The sequence below is a fragment of the Prionailurus viverrinus genome, chromosome A1 (assembly GCF_022837055.1).
Source record: "Prionailurus viverrinus isolate Anna chromosome A1, UM_Priviv_1.0, whole genome shotgun sequence".
Classification (NCBI taxonomy): Eukaryota; Metazoa; Chordata; class Mammalia; order Carnivora; family Felidae; genus Prionailurus; species Prionailurus viverrinus.
Window position 1 is genome coordinate 69,531,119 of NC_062561.1, and position 18,036 is coordinate 69,549,154.

Genomic DNA, 18,036 nt, shown 5'->3' on the forward strand with positions numbered 1-18,036 from the left:
GTTAAGTTTCTCAGGATCCACATAAGAGTGAAAACATATGGTATCTGTCTTTCTCTGTATGACTTATTTCACTTAGCATAACACTCTCCAGTTCCATCCACGTTGCTACAAAAGGCCATATTTAATTCTATCTCATTGCCAAGCAGTATTCCATTGTATATATAAACAACATCTTCTTTATCCATTCATCAGTTGATGGACATTTAGGTTCTTTCCATAATTTGGCTATTATTGAAAGTGCTGCTATAAACATTGGGGTACAAGTGCCCCTATGCATCAGCACTCCTGTATCCCTTGGGTAAATTCCTAGAAGTGCTTTTGCTGGGTCAAAGGGTAGATCTATTTTTAACTTTTTGAGGAACCTCCACACTGTTTCCCAGAGTGGTCTATCTTTAAAAAGTTAAGTGCTTGATACATCCAACCCATTCGAGCATTCCTTCCCATTGATATGTCCTCTCACTTTATCGTCATGAGAGATTTAGTAATATGCCACCTTGTGCCAGGGGCTATAGAAAACAAGAACAGGAGAGCAAGTTCAGATCCTTGCTGTGGTACATCTGAGACATTCTGCTGACATTCCAGCAGTAAGCATTGGCTATTGACATGTGGGCTTTCCCAGGAAGCTAGAATTGGAATTATTTTTGTACCCTTAAACTCATTTATGATGAGTAGAACTATTTTGGCTTCCTGGAGTTTATATAAAGAGTTCAAGATAGTCTTGCAATAATTTATGCACACTACAACCTCTGCAAACAGTAATCCTGTGTGCCTTCAAAATTAGGAAATTGATATTGGCATGCATCGTATTGTAATTTGCACTGTATATGGTAAATAACTAAATCAGCATGTATTAAGATATTTAGAAGACAAATAAAAATAAAATGTCCTTTTAAGTGGCGACATATATAAGTCTTTTGGCCTTAACAACTTAAAAAAAAAAAGCACAATATCCTGATCCTAAATCATCAGGATATTGACAAAGCACGTGATTATTTACATTAAATTACCTATGAGAGGAAGGTAGGCTGTTCACCTTAAGGCAGAACTTCCTAACAATGGAACAGGCAATTCAGCTTTCTGCTCTAACAAACAGTACTGCACCATTCTGTGAAGGTAGAGAGTACAGCTGCAAGGTGGTTTCAAGGACTTGAATAAAGAGCACACTTGTGCAGCCAGTAGAAGCTGAGCGTATGGCAAATGATCCAGACCTCTCTCCAAGGGGAGATTCCAAGTAGGGTATTTTCAATTACCTACTGTCTGTTCAACCTTTGCAAGGAATTTAATTGGAACAGACAGAGTATTTAAGGGGAATAACTAATGATATAATAGATTAGTAATGATCAATAGGCAGGGAATCACTGCATTAGTTGAACCATGGTACTTTCTGAGAATGGTATTTTCATTCCTGGGGGAGCAAAATTCTAATTCTAATTCTCCAGCATTGAGCACTCTGGAGCTTCTAAAGATGTTCGCATTCTTTTATCGAGAGAGCAGAGTCTACAGTTTTATAATTGTATATTAGCAAATGTTGACAGCACTGGAAATCAATAGCCTGATTACTCTGTTTCTGTTGATTGGTATTAACATAAATAGCCCTTGTACTAGATTAACTCTCCAATTTGTCTGAAAGCATATTTTCCTCCTTCTTATAGCGATAGAGTCAAAACAATGGCCTGAGTGTGTTGTATCAACATAAGGAATGTACTACAAAGACACTTTAGTTTTCTTTCTTGGTGTCTTTACATGAGGGAACATTGATTATAATTGTGAACTTTCAACATAAAAGATCCTGTGTGGCCTACCTTCAATAAATGCGAAAGCTTAATATCAATTCACCATTAGTTTGAAGAAGGATGAATTATAGTATTATCATATATAACTTGAGGTTCCTTCTAGGAAAGATGTCATATCAAAGAAAAATTTTCTCAGCCACTAAAATGTCACTGAGTTCTAAATTTTCACATTACACATAAATTAACCCATCTGCTCACATATTTTTGACATCATTTTCACAATTACTCTTTGAGTATTTCTTAATGTGTGTATGTTCTGAGTAATGGGATAAGGATAAAATTATTTTTTTCTTATTTTTTTCACGGATGTTTTTATTATTTTCTTTTTAATAAGCCATTCCATGCCAGGACACTATCAAGCCACAATCTATAGGTTAATGTCATACCCAAACTTTTAAAACTGTCTCAACTTGCCTCTGCAATTTAAGGGCAGACTTTGAGTGGCTAAGTAAGGATGGAGTGAAAAGAAAAGAGAGAAAAGAGACATCAAGAAGGAGAAAGTAAGAGAAAGAAGGGCAAACCATGGAATAGCCTTTGTGGGGCTCATGTGTGCAGGAAAAGAGGATGATATGAAAACAGTAGAAAGAAAAGCACATGCAAGAAGGACTAAGCAAATTAAACCTCTCATTCTTGGCCTGTAGGTTACAAGTCCTCTGCTGTGTCACTGCTGTCCTTAGAAATGCTCATTGGTGGATCACCTGTTTTCCATTCTTCACCTGGTCTTTGTCCTTCAGATGTCTCTCTCTCCGAATGTGGTAGTCGTTATGGCCCCAGGAGAGAAGTGAGTCTTTATACGGAACTCTGTCCACAGAAGGGTAGTTTGAGAAAACCTTCTTGAGGCCAACACATTCACCTCACAGATAAGTAAGAGTGGAACCAGAGGGAAAAAATGACACCAATTCTAATGCTGGAGAATAAAAACTATGGAATCCAATAGCCTGGAAGTAGAAGCTGTCTCTGCCAACTATCAGCTGTGTGATCTTGATTGGGAGAGTCTCAGCCTAGTTGAATTTTTAGATCTTAGTTTGTCAAATGGCACTGCGAGTCCTGCTTCAAAGGATAAGATGAAATATGTTCTATAAAATGCCTAGAATTGTATTTGAATGCAGTGGGTACTCAACTAAAGGTGTCTGTGATTAAGATTTATTATTATTATTGTTAATATTTTTTCATGTTTTATTTATTTATTTTAAGAGAGAGAGAGACAGAGCACAAGCAGGGCAGGGATAATCAGAGAGGGAGAGAGAGAATCCCAAGCAGGCTCCATACTGGCAGCTCAGAGCCCGATGTGGGGCTCGAACCCACAAACCACGGGATCATGATCTGAGCTGAAATCAAGAGTCAGTCGCTCAACTGACTGAGCCACCCAGCTGCCCCTATGTGTCTGTAATTATGATTATCCATGCCTCCTGGCCCTCTGTCCACTTCTCTTTCCACTCTATTACTTAATCTACAACTCATAAAGCAAATGAGTGCTCAATTTATAAAAAGAGTTCACCACGGAATTATTTAAAGAGTTATGGTCCTCAATTACATTTAATGGTCTATTTATAGTCTACTGAGTTCTTGACAGAGATATGAGGGAACTTTAGAAAAGGAGAATGTCCAGTTGTTTGAGCCACCACCAACTCAATATTAATCTGGAGGTAAAATAGCCCTGAAAGTATCATGAAGAGATAGAGAAATATAATCTTATACAACTTACTGGGGATTCACTTATTATGTAATAAGGTACATGTATATGTTAGTTTCAGAGGGTTCCCATCACAGATTACTACAAGCTAGGCAGCTTAAAACAACAGACCTTTATTGACTCTCAGCTCTGGAACCTGCAAGTCTGAAATCAAAGGCACACTGTCTTTAGAAGCTCCCAGGGAAAATCCTTCCTAGCCTCTTCCTAGCTTCTGATACTTGCCAGTAATCCTTGGCTTTTCTTGGCTTGTAGCCACATCACTTGATTTCTTCCATCTTTTCTCGGTTATGTCTATGTATCAGAATCTCCCTCTCCTTTCTTTTATAAAGACCCCAGTCATTGGCTTTAGGGCCCACTCTCTTCCAGTATAACCTCATTGTAACTTGGTTACTTGTATAAAGACCTATTTCCAAATAAGATCACATGCAAAGATACTGGGGGTTGAGACTTGAGCATATCTTTTAGGAGGACACAATTCAACCCACACACATTATATGTATAAATTAAAATTGGGCTTAGATTAGGGTGCCTAGGTGGTTCAGTCCAACTTTGGCTCAGGTCGTGATCTCAAGGTTTGTGAGTTCAAGCCCCGCATTGGGCTCACTGTTGTCAGTGTGGAGCCTGCTTCGGATCCTCTATCCCCTTCTCTCTGCCTCTTCTGCCCCCACCCCCTCTCTCTCTCCACCTCAAAAATAAATAAATATTTAAAAAAAAGAATTGTGCTTAGAACCAGGCCAATTTTGATGTGGGCTAGTGGAATCCAACTTGATAACCTCATGGTAACAATCAATCATAATAGTAAGATACATTAGAAGTGTAGTAATGTTAAAAAATACATTTAAAGAATTCATCTTATAGATATTTATTTTGGTCCTCAAAGCATGTACTGATCTATCTCATCTCCATTACCCTGGGAGATACAGCAAAGACCATGTGCCTGGGAGAGTACCCTGGGTCTACTGCTTACTATAGACCTTATTAATTATGTCTACAATTTATTAGACCCTTGTCGGGCTTCACACATTGTGCTAAGCATTTTACAAACATAATATTTAATTCTAACTCCAACCCCATGGGGACAATAGGATTATTCCCACTTTATAAACTAGGACTCAGAAGCTTTTAGAGAAGGTGATTGTCTTGTCTAAGACCAAACAGCTAATAAGTTCTGGAGCAGATATTGGAGCCTTGGTCCATCCAATTGTAGTGCCCGTGCATTTAACCATATGCTCTTTTCATTTTGAGCAAACATCACAGATTGCCCGGGGTGGGGGGGGGGGGGCCGGAATTAAATCTCAGAGGAGCTAAGTAAAATTTTTGCTCAAAGTGAAAAGAGCAGGCTCTGGATGTGCCTTCCTATAACATAGAGGCTGGAAAACCAAAAACTACCTTCTACCGATGCTCTTTTAGGTAGAATTCTGAACGTTCAACCCCATCATTTAGATGTCTTCCTGTAGATCTAGAAGGTCAAAGTGAAACAGAAGCCATCTCCCTGCCACAGGGACCACTTTTCTCCATGGGCTTTCTTTCTCCTGCAAGAAGGTTGTGGGAGGTGAGGCTTAGGACAGTAGCTTTCCAGAAACTATTCTCTAGGTGCTTGGGGATTGTGAAGACAGTGGACTCACTCTGCCTTCCGGCAGCCAGTCGCCAGCTCTGTGGGTATAGAGAACAGTGACAGAAGACAACTTCCTGCCCTTACTTCTTGATCCTTGGATTGCAGCCTTGGTAGTGTATTCTTCAGCTCCAAAGCTCCAGGGCAGCCTCAGAGGTAGTAGCTAGTAGCTTCCTTGATGGTCACTTCTGCATTATCCGGGGAGTTGTTCTTAAAGGTGAGGCCAAGAACCTATTCCTGTATAGCCCTTCCAATTCTGCAAGCATCTAATATCCTTAAATGAGTTTCTCTTGAAACTTCCAAGAATCGATTCTGGTGTGTGCACTGAATCCTCCTTGATTAATATATGAATCAAGATTAATAATTACTCATCATGCTTTTTTTTTTAGAAAACTGAATGGAAAGTGTATAAAAGATACATCACAGTGAATATTTGTGAATGTTCTTGTATATTTCCCTTTCTGCTCTCATTATAAAACCAAAAGAATGGACATTGTCAGTCTGTGTGAAATATACCCAGCATTTTCCGACAAACACACATCACCATAAAAAATCACACCAAGAGGGTATGAACTTGAGAGACAGAATATTTCTGTCCAGTTTTTTCCCCATCCCACTGTTTGGTTTTCTTTTGGTCTATGTTCTTCACTTACTTAACATTTATAGAGAGCTCATTATATGCCAAACATTATGTTATGCTTATTTATATAGTAAGATTCTTTCCTTGCCAAAAAGAAGGCATTCCCTATGAGGTTGAATTCCCATTGGGCATGAACTGCAGGCTCATGAATGAATTCTTGACAACCCAGAAGTATTTTGAGACCATGACAGTATGGTCACTTTGTGACCTGATCCCAGCAAAGATCTTCTCTGAGAAGTCAGTTCTGCTGGGAAATGTTGCTTGCTCAGGCTCTTCACTGTGATGAAAACGAATAACCAAAATGCCACAGTAATGCCTTTTAGGAAGGACTGTGTCCTTGTCCAGGTTGAAAATGGCCTTTAGCTCAGTGCTCAGCCCACTGGCCCACTCTGCAGGCTTGATATCAGCTCCAACCCCCATCTGCCCCCAAAGGCCCGTCATATAACAAAAGCAGGGAAAGGCAGAACACAAAAGGGAAATAAACACTTTCCCAAATTAAAAACCACCTAGGACACTAAGGATAGCAAATGTCTTCCAGGTTCATCAAAGACGCAGGCATCCGATACCTCCACTAACGAGCATTTGATTTCTTCCTCTCCCCTGTTGAAATTAGGTCTGAAGCAGGAAGTTACTGGAGCATCCCTCTCTGGCTGTGACTAGCTGGATCTCAGGGTTCAAACGAGAGGGTCTAAAAAGCACAGCCCTGGCTTTTCCCTAGTGAAGTCTAAGACAGTTGGAGAACCTATGGATTGGATCTCCCTTCTCTGAGTGCCCCCTGCACATGTCATTCACATCACATGGGTTCACTATCCCAAAAGACATCAAGTTTTGCAGACAACAAGGGTCTGATGACCTATTTCTAGTGACTAATGGGAACATAAAAGCCTCAAAAACCTCAAACACAACATGCCCCCTCTGCCCCCTATATACACACATGCTGTGATTTTGCAAAAACATGATTCATTGAGTGTTGGATTGTGTTTGTTTACTGAACAAAGGCTGCTCCCTGCTTCCTTGTGTGATGGGCGTAATTACCAACATTCTCCAAGTCTGCACATGCTATTTTCTTTCTACTTGCTGCAAGACTGGAAAACAGCAAGAGAAATGACAGGCACAGAAGCAGAATTCACTCATGCCCACACGCTTCTTTTACATTCTGTCTGGCTACCATATAAAGCATAGAGTTGTAGATTCTGACCTTTCCCTTCCTCACCAGCAAGGTTCGCAATTTATCAGATAATGTAGCAGGCATTGGTAGGGAAGGAGACTGAGGCAAAAGTAAGTTTTGAAGGAAAGCCTAGTGTCCTTACTTGAATTAAAAATTTGAAGATCAGGCTATCTGCCAAGGAATGAGTCAGTGGGGATGCTTAGACAGCCGGGATCCTGGGAGATGTGGGACTCCTCTGACCTCTGACTTTGGCCCCCAAATTCTCCAGTGTCTTGACAAACCTTCCTTAAACTGCAGGGCAGTATCTGATGCTTCTGCACAATCTTCTTTCCCTCTTTTTCTCACTGGGGTCTAATTTGCATGGTGAGCCAATGCTCTCCCAGTCTTTCCTGACATTTTTTCCATTTTCTCTCACACCGGATGTCCCCCAGTGAAATCCTTGCATGTCTGATCCTATCTGGGCATCTGCTTCCTGTAGTAACAAGACCAACATACAGTATTCAGTATTAAGCTGAAAACCCCCTGGAACCACCTACCTTATTGACAAAGCAAGAATTACGCTGTACTCAGACCCAAGTCCAAAACACGAGAGACAACGTTCTTCAGCTGTTAAACCTATTCACTACCTCCTTAGAAACTAAGGAGCTAAAGGCTTCTTACAAAGGGGTTGGGGGCGGGGGGCATTTAAAAATACCATCTGAGAGCAAAATATTTAACTCTAAAAACAATTAGATTCCACTGAAATAGCAAACAGAATCCAGAATTGCTAAATCCATCTCTACTTGGAGAAGGAAAGCACATATATGCTCTTGCTCTAGAGATTTTTATTTTTTTAATACAACGGGTAATAGAAAGGCTGAGTTCATTATGGCAGTCAAGTCCCAAAGCAGCCAGAGAGCCCACGATTTCACTCTGTGTCTCACCCAACCCTCTGATCGCTCTCCTTTGGCCATTATGCCTCATATAATGCATTCTAATGGCTTTAAATGACAGCATTTTGTTTACAAAATGGCTCCATTTCTCAGGAAACCCAAGAGCCTGTGCACCATAACACAGCTATTGATAGAAAATAAAATGCACAATGTGACAGAAGCTGGTCCCCATCTTGCTGCCCTGTTATCCATTTTAGGGTCAAATTTGCCCATTCATCAGCTCAGAAGCAGGGCCTGAGGGGCACAGCCTAATAGGACCCATAAGAATAAGCAAAGAACTCAGTAAAGGTAAAAAGAGCTTCAACTCCGCACAAATAGAAAGGAGAAGGATTTGACCCAAGTATTCGCTAAACACTCTGACCTTGAGAGGCAAGTCTTGCGACACTGTGGATCTGCTGAATATGAAAATATCTGCCAATATTTAGCTAGAACACTAGCCAGGAGTTCAGTAGCCTCTCCCCTTTATGCTTTAATTTAAACTGACCAAAAATGCATGCCACAAATATTATCTAAAACCCGCGAAAGAGGGTCTGCTTTCTGTAAAAGGCAGAATTTATAGCCTAAAACAATAAGCCAAACATCATTCTTAAAGCTTGAAAATACCAGGTTCTTAGCCCACTTTAACCTTCTATGAGCAGAAGAGTTTTGTAGGAGACAGCCCCAAAGAATTTTTAGAAATAGGCCCTGAAGTGGGCTCAATTTAAGATGATGTGTCTTACTTTGTTACTTTAACATATTGCCCAAATGACCCATTCTGCCTTGGATTACAGCATATCCCCACTTTGAGAACTTCCAGGGTAGCCACGATATCTCAATCCATCACGTGTTTTAGCAGTCAGTTATATAGTAGGCGACTTCAGTAAATGAAAGAGAAGAAGGAAGGAAAGAAAGAGGGAAGGAAGGAAGGAGGAAGGAAATAAAGAATAGAAGCACTTTTCAGGTTAAAACAATGGACTTTTAAATTTTATATCTAGATTTACATATCTAAATTTTTATATCTAAGTCTTTGGATGTTAAAATTCCTTACTGGACATAAAAATGATAGGGGCGCTTGGGTGGCGCAGTCGGTTAAGCGTCAAACTTCAGCCAGGTCACGATCTCGCGCTCCGTGAGTTCCAGCCCCGCGTCAGGCTCTGGGCTGATGGCTCGGAGCCTGGAGCCTGTTTCCGATTCTGTGTCTCCCTCTCTCTCTGCCCCTCCCCCGTTCATGCTCTGTCTCTCTCTGTCCCAAAAATAAATAAACGTTGAAAAAAAAAATTTTTTTTAAATGACATTATTCAGTCTTAAAAAGGAAGGAAAATTCTGACACATGCTACAGCATGGATGAAGCTTGAGGACATTGTGCTAAGTGACATAAGCCAGACACAAGATGCATACTGTATGTATGAATCCATTTATAGGAAGTATCCAGAGAAGTCAAACTCATAGAAACAAAGAGAGTGGTGGTCATGAGGAACTGGGGGCAGGGGGATGGGGAGTTACTGTTTAAAGGGTCTAGAGTTTCAGTTTTGCAAGATGGAAAAGTTCTGGAGATTGGATGAACAGCAATATGAATATACTTTGCACTACTGACCTACATACTGAGAAGTGGCTAAGATGGCAAATTTTATGTTCCGATCATTTTACCAGTTTTTTTTAAATCCCTTAGTTGAGTAAATAGTTTACTGAGGAAGTGCATGCTCCTTCAGAGACTCTTAGCAATGCCACAAACACTACTAAAATAACTGATATGCACACAGCCCAGGAATTGTACTTGTTCATACTTAGTGGGGAAAACAAAAATCTAAGCAAGACCTAAACTGGACCTGGGAAGTTCTTATTATTAACTCTAAGGGTTCTGAGTGAGGCAAAGACTTTCTGGGGGAGAAGAAAATGTTAGGAAGATGCCAGCCAGAGTGCCCCAGAGCAATTCTTCCTGAGTATCTCCCTGATTTCTTTTTCAACTAGCCCACCCACCACTCACAAGTGGCTCTCTACCTGATCATCCTGAGAGACAAAGGATTTCCTCCTCTTAACTCTTAACCAAATGGTCCATTGATGGGCTGATAATATCCATACTTGCAACACATAATAAGTGTTTCCCTGACTAAAAAGGATTAGTAACTCTGACATCATGAACAAAGGACCACATTAGGGATTCATCTGGAATTTGGTTAATCACTGCTTGGAGAGAATGACATTAATTCCAGGGCTTATTTGAGGCTCAATGTCCAAAAAATGACTAACCTATTTATTAGAGGAATATGGGGTGCTTTTACACAACACATTTGATGTCTGGTATGTATTATGGTCTGGTATGCATGCTGGCCCCTCAGCAACTCTGGAGGCTCCCATCTTAAAGACCTCCATGATTGGCAAGCCAGCCATGGTGACTATCACAACTGCAAAGAAAATATGGCATCAAATATATTTTTAAAGCATAGAAAAATTTGGGAAAGTAGCAAGGTGGGTTTTTTTCTTTCACTTATTTTACAGAACTCTTTATGTACAAAAACAACGCATGGCTTGTAACAAGTCAAGAGCAATGGAGCTATGTAAAGATAATTAACAATCTTCCTCTCCATGCTTTAATCCCACTATCCTGAGATAATCAATACGAACAGTTTTATAAGTATCTTCCCACAACTTACTTTTTTATGCATAGATACAATTAAGTTTATTTAAAGATACATAAAATCATGTATATAGGTTACAGGATTTTGCCTTAACAAAACTACTGTTATCATTACTCAACAGATTACTTTATTTCATTTAACAATAATATTATGGATTTCCCTACAGATGTAATGCAATCTTTTTTAATAGCTGTATAATTGTCAATAGTGGGAATGAACCATCATTCATTCAACCATTTACATTATTTCCAGATTACTATTTATCCATTACAAACCATGCTGGAATAACATACATATCCTTACTTACTGGTAGTTTGTTTTCTGTAGACTAGATTATCTTCCAAAAATGGAATGTCTGGGTCAAAGGGTATGTACCTATTAAATGTTAACAGACACCACTAGATTACATTCCAAAAAGGTTGTATCAATTTCAACCTCCGTCAGCAATGAGGAGCACGTCCATTTCCCCCACCTTTGCTGGTACTAGATGCTATAAATCTTCTAAATGTTGGCCGATCTGATAAGCAGAAATTGAAATCTCCATCATTTGATCTCCATTTGCCTGATGACTAGGGAGTTTGAGCATCTTTTCATATTTTATTGACTGTTTATATTTCCGTTTCTGCGAATTGGCTGTTCATAGCTTTATCTAATCTATCAAGTTGTTTGTCTTTTCCATATCAGTGTGTAGGCGCTCCGTTTATTAAGGATATAACTCTTCGCCTGTCTTGTGTATGGCAAATAGCTTTCCTCACACGACTGTCTTTTTTTTTTTTTTTAAACTCTGTGCAGGGTGTTTAGGGCCATGCAGAAATCTTTATTTTTATGTAGTCAAACCTGTAAATCTTTTTTTATGGCTTTTGAATTTTTCTTTCAAATAACCTCAGAGTCAGCTTAACGAATTCTTCCAAATAAACTTTTGTGGTGTTGATTAGGATTACATTAAATTTAGAGATTAATTGAAGAGAAATGAGGTCTTCATAGTCACAAGCACTCCCACACCCAGCCGGGAGTAGAATGATTTTATCTGCACTCAGATTCTTTCATGTCTTTCAATAATGTCTAACTCCTGTCTGCATTTAGGCCTGACATACCTTGCTTGGTTTATTCTGGGCACTTATGGTCTGTCTCACAATTGGGAATGCCATCTTTTTTCCATTCCGGTATCTGCTGGAGGAGACTGGAGGCAGTGGAGGCCAGTGGTAAAGGCCAGGGACTTTGGACACAGTTCCCTGATTCAAAGCTCAGATCTTCTTGCACTGGCTGGTTCTATGCACTTAGGTAAGTGAGCTCCCTGCTGAGCGTGTTTCCTCACTTGTGAGATGGGGCTGCTGGGGTTGTTGTGAGGATTAAATGAGATAATAATATCACATCTTTAGCGCAGACTCTTAAGACAGAGTTGCCCATCAAATGAGAACAAAGGCAATGATGGAGCCCTTTCATGCAGACACCTTCACTCTCATTGGTTTTGATCCTCTGGGATTTTCGAGGTAGACAATTGTATCCACTTCTGATAGTGATGATCCATCTTTACCTGTACAATGCTTGCAGAGGTTGATTTTTTTGTTGTTGTTGTCTAACTACACTGGCTGAGAGTCATCACAGTGCTGATGGCCACGGTGAGGGCCCATATCCGTGCCTTAGTTCTGACTCTAATATAAATACTTCTACTTTGTCTATGTAGGATGGCTATTGTAGATTTCCCATAGCCATCATAATTCCTTGGCATAAAAATACTGATAATATTCTCTTATTACTTTTATTTCTGTTCTGTCTGTAGCTGTCCTTTTTTTCATTTCTAATATTAGTTATGAGGTCCCTCTGTCATTATTGACAATGCTTTTTGTATTCTTAGTCTCTTTGAGAACTAACCATTGACTCTGAGGACTGTCTTTCTGTATTTGTTTTCTGCTCTTTATTATTTCCTTCTTTCTTCAGGGTTTGTTCTTCTGAAACTCTTCAGTTGGATCCTTAGCTCACTAATTCATCAATCTGATTTTCTTTTCTATTGATTACATGACTTACTCTCTGATTCCTTTATTAGTTTAAAATCGTATATGGATACTTAGATAGAGTCTGAAGTTAATAATGATTTCTACCTTGTCCACCCTTCTATTTTAAACATTATCGTTGTGCTTTTAGTTCCAGGTTTTAGCAAGTAGATTTACTTATCCATGTATTTGCCAGTTTCTTTGATCACTATTCATTCTTTTTTCTTTCCTCTCTTCTTATTGAGATATAATTCACATGTCATACAATTCAACTAAAGTGTACAGTCCACTGGTTCTTAGCACATTCCCAGAGCTGGGCAATCCTCAGGATGATCGATTTTAGAATATTTCATCACCACAAAAAGAAATCCTATACATATTAGCAGTCATTTCCCCCAAACCCATCAGCCCTAAGCAACCACGAATCTATCTCCTATCTCTAGGTTTGCCTGTTCTAGACAGTTTGTGTGAATGAAATCATGCAACATCTGGTCTTTTGTGACTGTCTTCCTTCATTCCACGTAATGTTTTTAAGGTCCATCTATGTCGTAGCATGTGCCAGTACCTTATTCCTTTTTTCCTCTCAAATAACATTCCATCGTATGGATAGACCACATTTTATTTAGCCATTCATCAGTCGATGGACATTGGGATGTTCCCATATTTTGGCTATTATAAAAAATGTTGCTATGAACTTTCATGTACAGCTTTCTGTGTGAACACATTTTTTAAAATTTTCTCAGGTAGAGGAGTGGAATTGTTGGGTCATAGAGTAACTTTATATTTAATCTTTTGAGGAACCTCCAGACTGTTGTCCAACATGGCTACACCCTTTTGTATCCCCACTAGCAGTGTATGAGAGTTCAATTTCTCCACATCCTCACCAACCCATTATTTATCTCATTGGCAGTCATCTTTGTGGATATGAAGTGGTATCTTATAGTGTCATTATGCATTCTTGTTTCACATTTCTTCCAGAAGTATATTATTTAAAATACCACCAAGGAAGATCTGTTTGTAGTATGCTCTTCCAGTTTTTGATGGTCTAGATTGTTTTTATTTTGCCATGGCTCAGGTGGAACTTAGCTGGGTATGAAGGTTTACTGTGATTTATTCTGCTGCGTTTCTGACTTCCATTGTTGCTATTGAGAAGTGTGCTATATATTATTCCTTTGAAGATATCCTGGCTTCTCTCTGATTAATTTTTCTTTCCCTTTGGTTTCTGCCATGTATCAAAATTCTCCAAGTATCGATTTACTTTAATTTATCATGCTAACTAGGATTTGTGCTGCCTACATCTAAGAAATCATGTCTGCCACCAATTCTAGAAATTCTCAGGCTTATTCCTTGTATTATCACCTCTACTTCATTGTCTCTGTTCTCCTACCAGAACTGCTACTACATATATGTTCATCTTTCTCATCTCTTAACCTCTCACGTAAAGTCTCCACCTCTCTATATCACTTAGGATGCCTTCAGGATAATTTCCTCGGGTTTTTTTTTCTTCCAGTTTACAAGTCCAGCTGTGTTTAACCTGTGTTTACCCTGTCATTGAAACTTTTTATATCAATGACGATATTTTCCTTTCCTAAGAGTTCTTTTTTTAAAAAAAACTTTTTAATGTTTATTCATTTTTTGAGAGACAGAGAGACAGAGCACGAGAGGGGGAAGGGCAGGGAGACAAGGAGACACACAATCCGAAGCAGGCTCCAGGTTCCGATCTGTCTGCACAGAGCCCGGTGCAGGGCTTAAACTCGCAAACTATGAGATCATGACACAAGCTGAAGTTGGATGCTTAACGGACTGAGCCACCCAGGCGCCCCTTATCCTAAGAGTTCTGTTTGGCTCTTCTCCAAATATGCCTGGACCTTTTTATTTTTTTGCATTTTCTTGTGCTTTTCTCATGTCTTAATCCCTTTGTAATAGTTTTACTTATCTTTAATGTACATAAAGTGTTTTTCTGCTAATTCCATGATCTAAATTCCTCGGGGGTCTAATTCAGCAATGTTTTTTTCTTGTATTAGTCACTCATTTTTTCCCTCCTGTGTTTTTTAATACTGGGTTGAGAGCTCTCAAATGACCAAAGTCAAAAAAATTCACATGAAAAGTGTGGTCATAGCTGAGTCATACCTCCGGGCCCCTGGCAAAATAAATCCCAGGAAAGACACTCTAAATGTGGAGTGTGAAGAATTGACAAAGATGAAGCACCTTGCCCTTGGTTCCTTCTTTTTTCTCACCTCCCACACTCAACCCCTACCAAGACCTGAAGGATCATTACACATACTTTTTACTGGTCTCCCTGCTTCCACTCTCACCCGTCTCCAAGCCATTCTGGGCTCACAAGCAGAGGGATCCTTTTAAACTGCAATTGCCTTGATTAAAAATCTTTAGTTCCCTCCCTCTGCTCTTAATGCAAACGTCAAACTCTATGTCTGGTGCCCATGTATGTTCTTCCTCCTGTCCATCTTCTACCTACTTCTTCTGCTGCATCTCTCCCCCCGCCCCCCAATTCACAAAGCTGCAGCCACACTGGCTGCCTTTACCTTCCAGCAGCCAACAAACGCGAGGAGGATCCCACTTGAGATGGGCCAGGAAGGAGGAAGGGAGAGTGGAGAAATGAGCACATCTCCCCGATCTCACGAAACCCTGGATGAAATCTTTCCTGAAGTCGCTTTATCCCTGAACTTCACAATAATGTCTCAGTTTGTTCTCTTGACTCCTCCCTCTCCAGCACACACTCCCACACAACCAGCCATGTTTTTGTAAGCTGGGGCCTTGATCCATAAGGAGCTGCTATGTTACTTTATTGACCATATCCCAGACTTTCAGAGAAATGTCACAGCCCAAAGCTGATGTTCCAGTTAAGCTGTCTTTACAGAGACCTTGATTCTATCCTAGGGTCCAGCAAAAGCTGAAGGAGAACTAGTCTTAATATATCCTTGGAGAATTCATCTTTCCCAATATTTAAGGTGCAAACAAATACGTTTCTGGAATTTAACGTGGCAATGGTTCTCTCACTCACTTCATCATGCCTTTGGATAGGCCACATTTTTCTACTTCACTATATCTGGATATCACTTTTAATTAATTCAGTGACATTTAACCAGCACGAAGCACTCACCCTTCAGGATTCCATCCCGCATTACTTCATGTAACTACTCCACCGCCCAAACAAGCGATGAGACCTTTCTTTTTCACGTCCTACCAAACATTCCGGCAACTTTTAAGTACTTGATCCATTCTCTTAATTCAAAACATGCCAAAACAAATCAGAGAGAAGAATGAAGTTGCCCATATCTCATAATAAAGACCTTCTAGATTACAAGATTGATTACACATACTCGAGTATCAATGCTGTATGTGATACAGTGTATGTGATACAAACATCATCCTGGTTTTCCAACCAGGGAGATGAAAGTGAGGAAAAGAAAATAAACATCTATTGGGCAACTGCTGTGTGCAAAGCCTCATCACACAAGGAACTTAAACATGTCATCTGTTGTGATCATTTCAAATAGGTAAGTGTGTTTGCCAAATCACACACACACAGTACTTGCCAGAGGCAGGACACAAAGCTGGTCTGCAGCATTCTGTCTGCTGCAGCTTGCTTCTTCAGCCCGACACTTGTGGAAGCTTCTCTTCAAGGCCATGGCGCACTGAAAATGATTTATTCTTCAGGAGCTCATTACTGCCTTCTTTCCTTTATAGCTGCCCACAGACTTCTCTGACTTGTGTCACTGATTTCGTATAATTGGTACTAAGATTGGCACTTCATTATTTTCAAATGACAGAACAGCCAGCTCTTAAGACAATGTAGTTTGGATAAAGTGAGCAGTTCTTAAAATTAAATTACTTATTAATAATGGGTCTTCCCATTAGAACTCTTTAATACTGTAGTCTTGGGCATGGATCCTTATTATAGTTACATCTTCTGTAGGGTGGAAGAATTTTTCTGGTGATGCTAATACTGTACCTCATGTTAAACCAAAACGTCTTAGAGATACAGCACTCGTACAATGTGACCATGATCTAAGAATCTGAGGATGGAGTTTGAGATCCAAAGTGAGATTTATCAATTAAAAAGCAGGTCACTCCTGGGGAACGCAAGCTGGTGCAGCTGCTCTGGAAACCAGTCTGGAGGATCCTCAAAAAAATAAAAGTAGAACTACCCTATGACCCTGCAATTGCACTACTAGGCATTTATCCATGGGATATAGGTGTGCTGTTTCAAAGGGACACATGCATCTCCATGTTTATAGCAGCACAATCAACAATAGCCAAAGTATGGAAAGAGCCCACATGTCCATCGATGGATGAATGGATAAAGAAGATGTGATATATATATATATATATACATATATATATATATATATATACACACACACACACACACACACACACACATACATACACACAATGGAGTATTACTCAGCAATCAAAAAGAATGAAATCTTGCCATTTGCAACTTCAAGGATGGAACTAGAGGGTATTATGCTAAGCAAAATTAGTCAGAGAAAGACAAATATCAAATGACTTCATTCATGTGAGGACTTTAAGACACAAAACAGATGAACATAGGGGAGGGAAGCAAAAATAACATAAAAACAGGGAAGGGGACAAAACAGAAGAGACTCATAAATATGGAGAACAAACAGAGGGTTACAGGAGGGGTTGTGAGAGAGGGGATGGGCCAAATGCGTAACAGACACTAAGGAATCTACTCCTGAAATCAGCGTTGCACTACATGCTAACTAATGTGGATGTAAATTTTTTAAAAATTTTTAAAAAAAGCAAGTCACTCCTGGGGCGCCTGGGTGGCTCAGTCGGTTAAGCATCCAACTTTGACTCAGGTCATGATCTCCCGGTTCATGGGTTCGAGCCCGCATCCAGGTCTGTGCTGACAGCTCAGAGCCTGGAGCCTGCTTCTGATTCTGTGTCTCCCTCTCTCTCTGCCCCTCCTCCCACTCTCAAAAATAAATAAACATTAAAAAAAATAGTTTTAAGGCAAATCACACTTAGGGTGCTAACTTCAGGCACTGTGTGCTTCACAAATATTAAGTCACTTATATCATGAGGATTCCGGTTTAAGGATGTTATCTGAGGCGGTGTCCTTAGCTGCAAACAACAAAAGTAATCCTGTAATAAGAGCTTATTGTGGAAACGGTGTTCACGGCTGTGTGGGGAGGGCTGGAGAACTCGGCTGATGGTTGAGCCTTCTGGAAACTGCCCAAAGCCACGCCAATAGCTGATGGGGGAGCACCGCCCGGGATGTTCTCCCTCTCATGTCTGCACACCCGCACCCTGGTGCCTCAGTGCCTCCTCTGTGCCAAGAGCTCAATCTCGCGGCCACTCAGAAGCCAGCACTGCTAGCTACACTGCTGTTACCTCTTGGGAGAGGGGGAGGTGCAGACATGAAGACCCTCTGCAGGGCCCTTTTCCTGACACTGCTCCCTGCCTGTGGTATCCAGCAGATGATGTATCTGACTGGCAACACCTGGTCCCTTGCTTGTGCCCCAGCAGCAAAGCAGGCAGAGAACTTGAGTTTCGGTTTCTAAGCTTGGGAGCACCCCCTCCCCACCACCACCCCCCCCC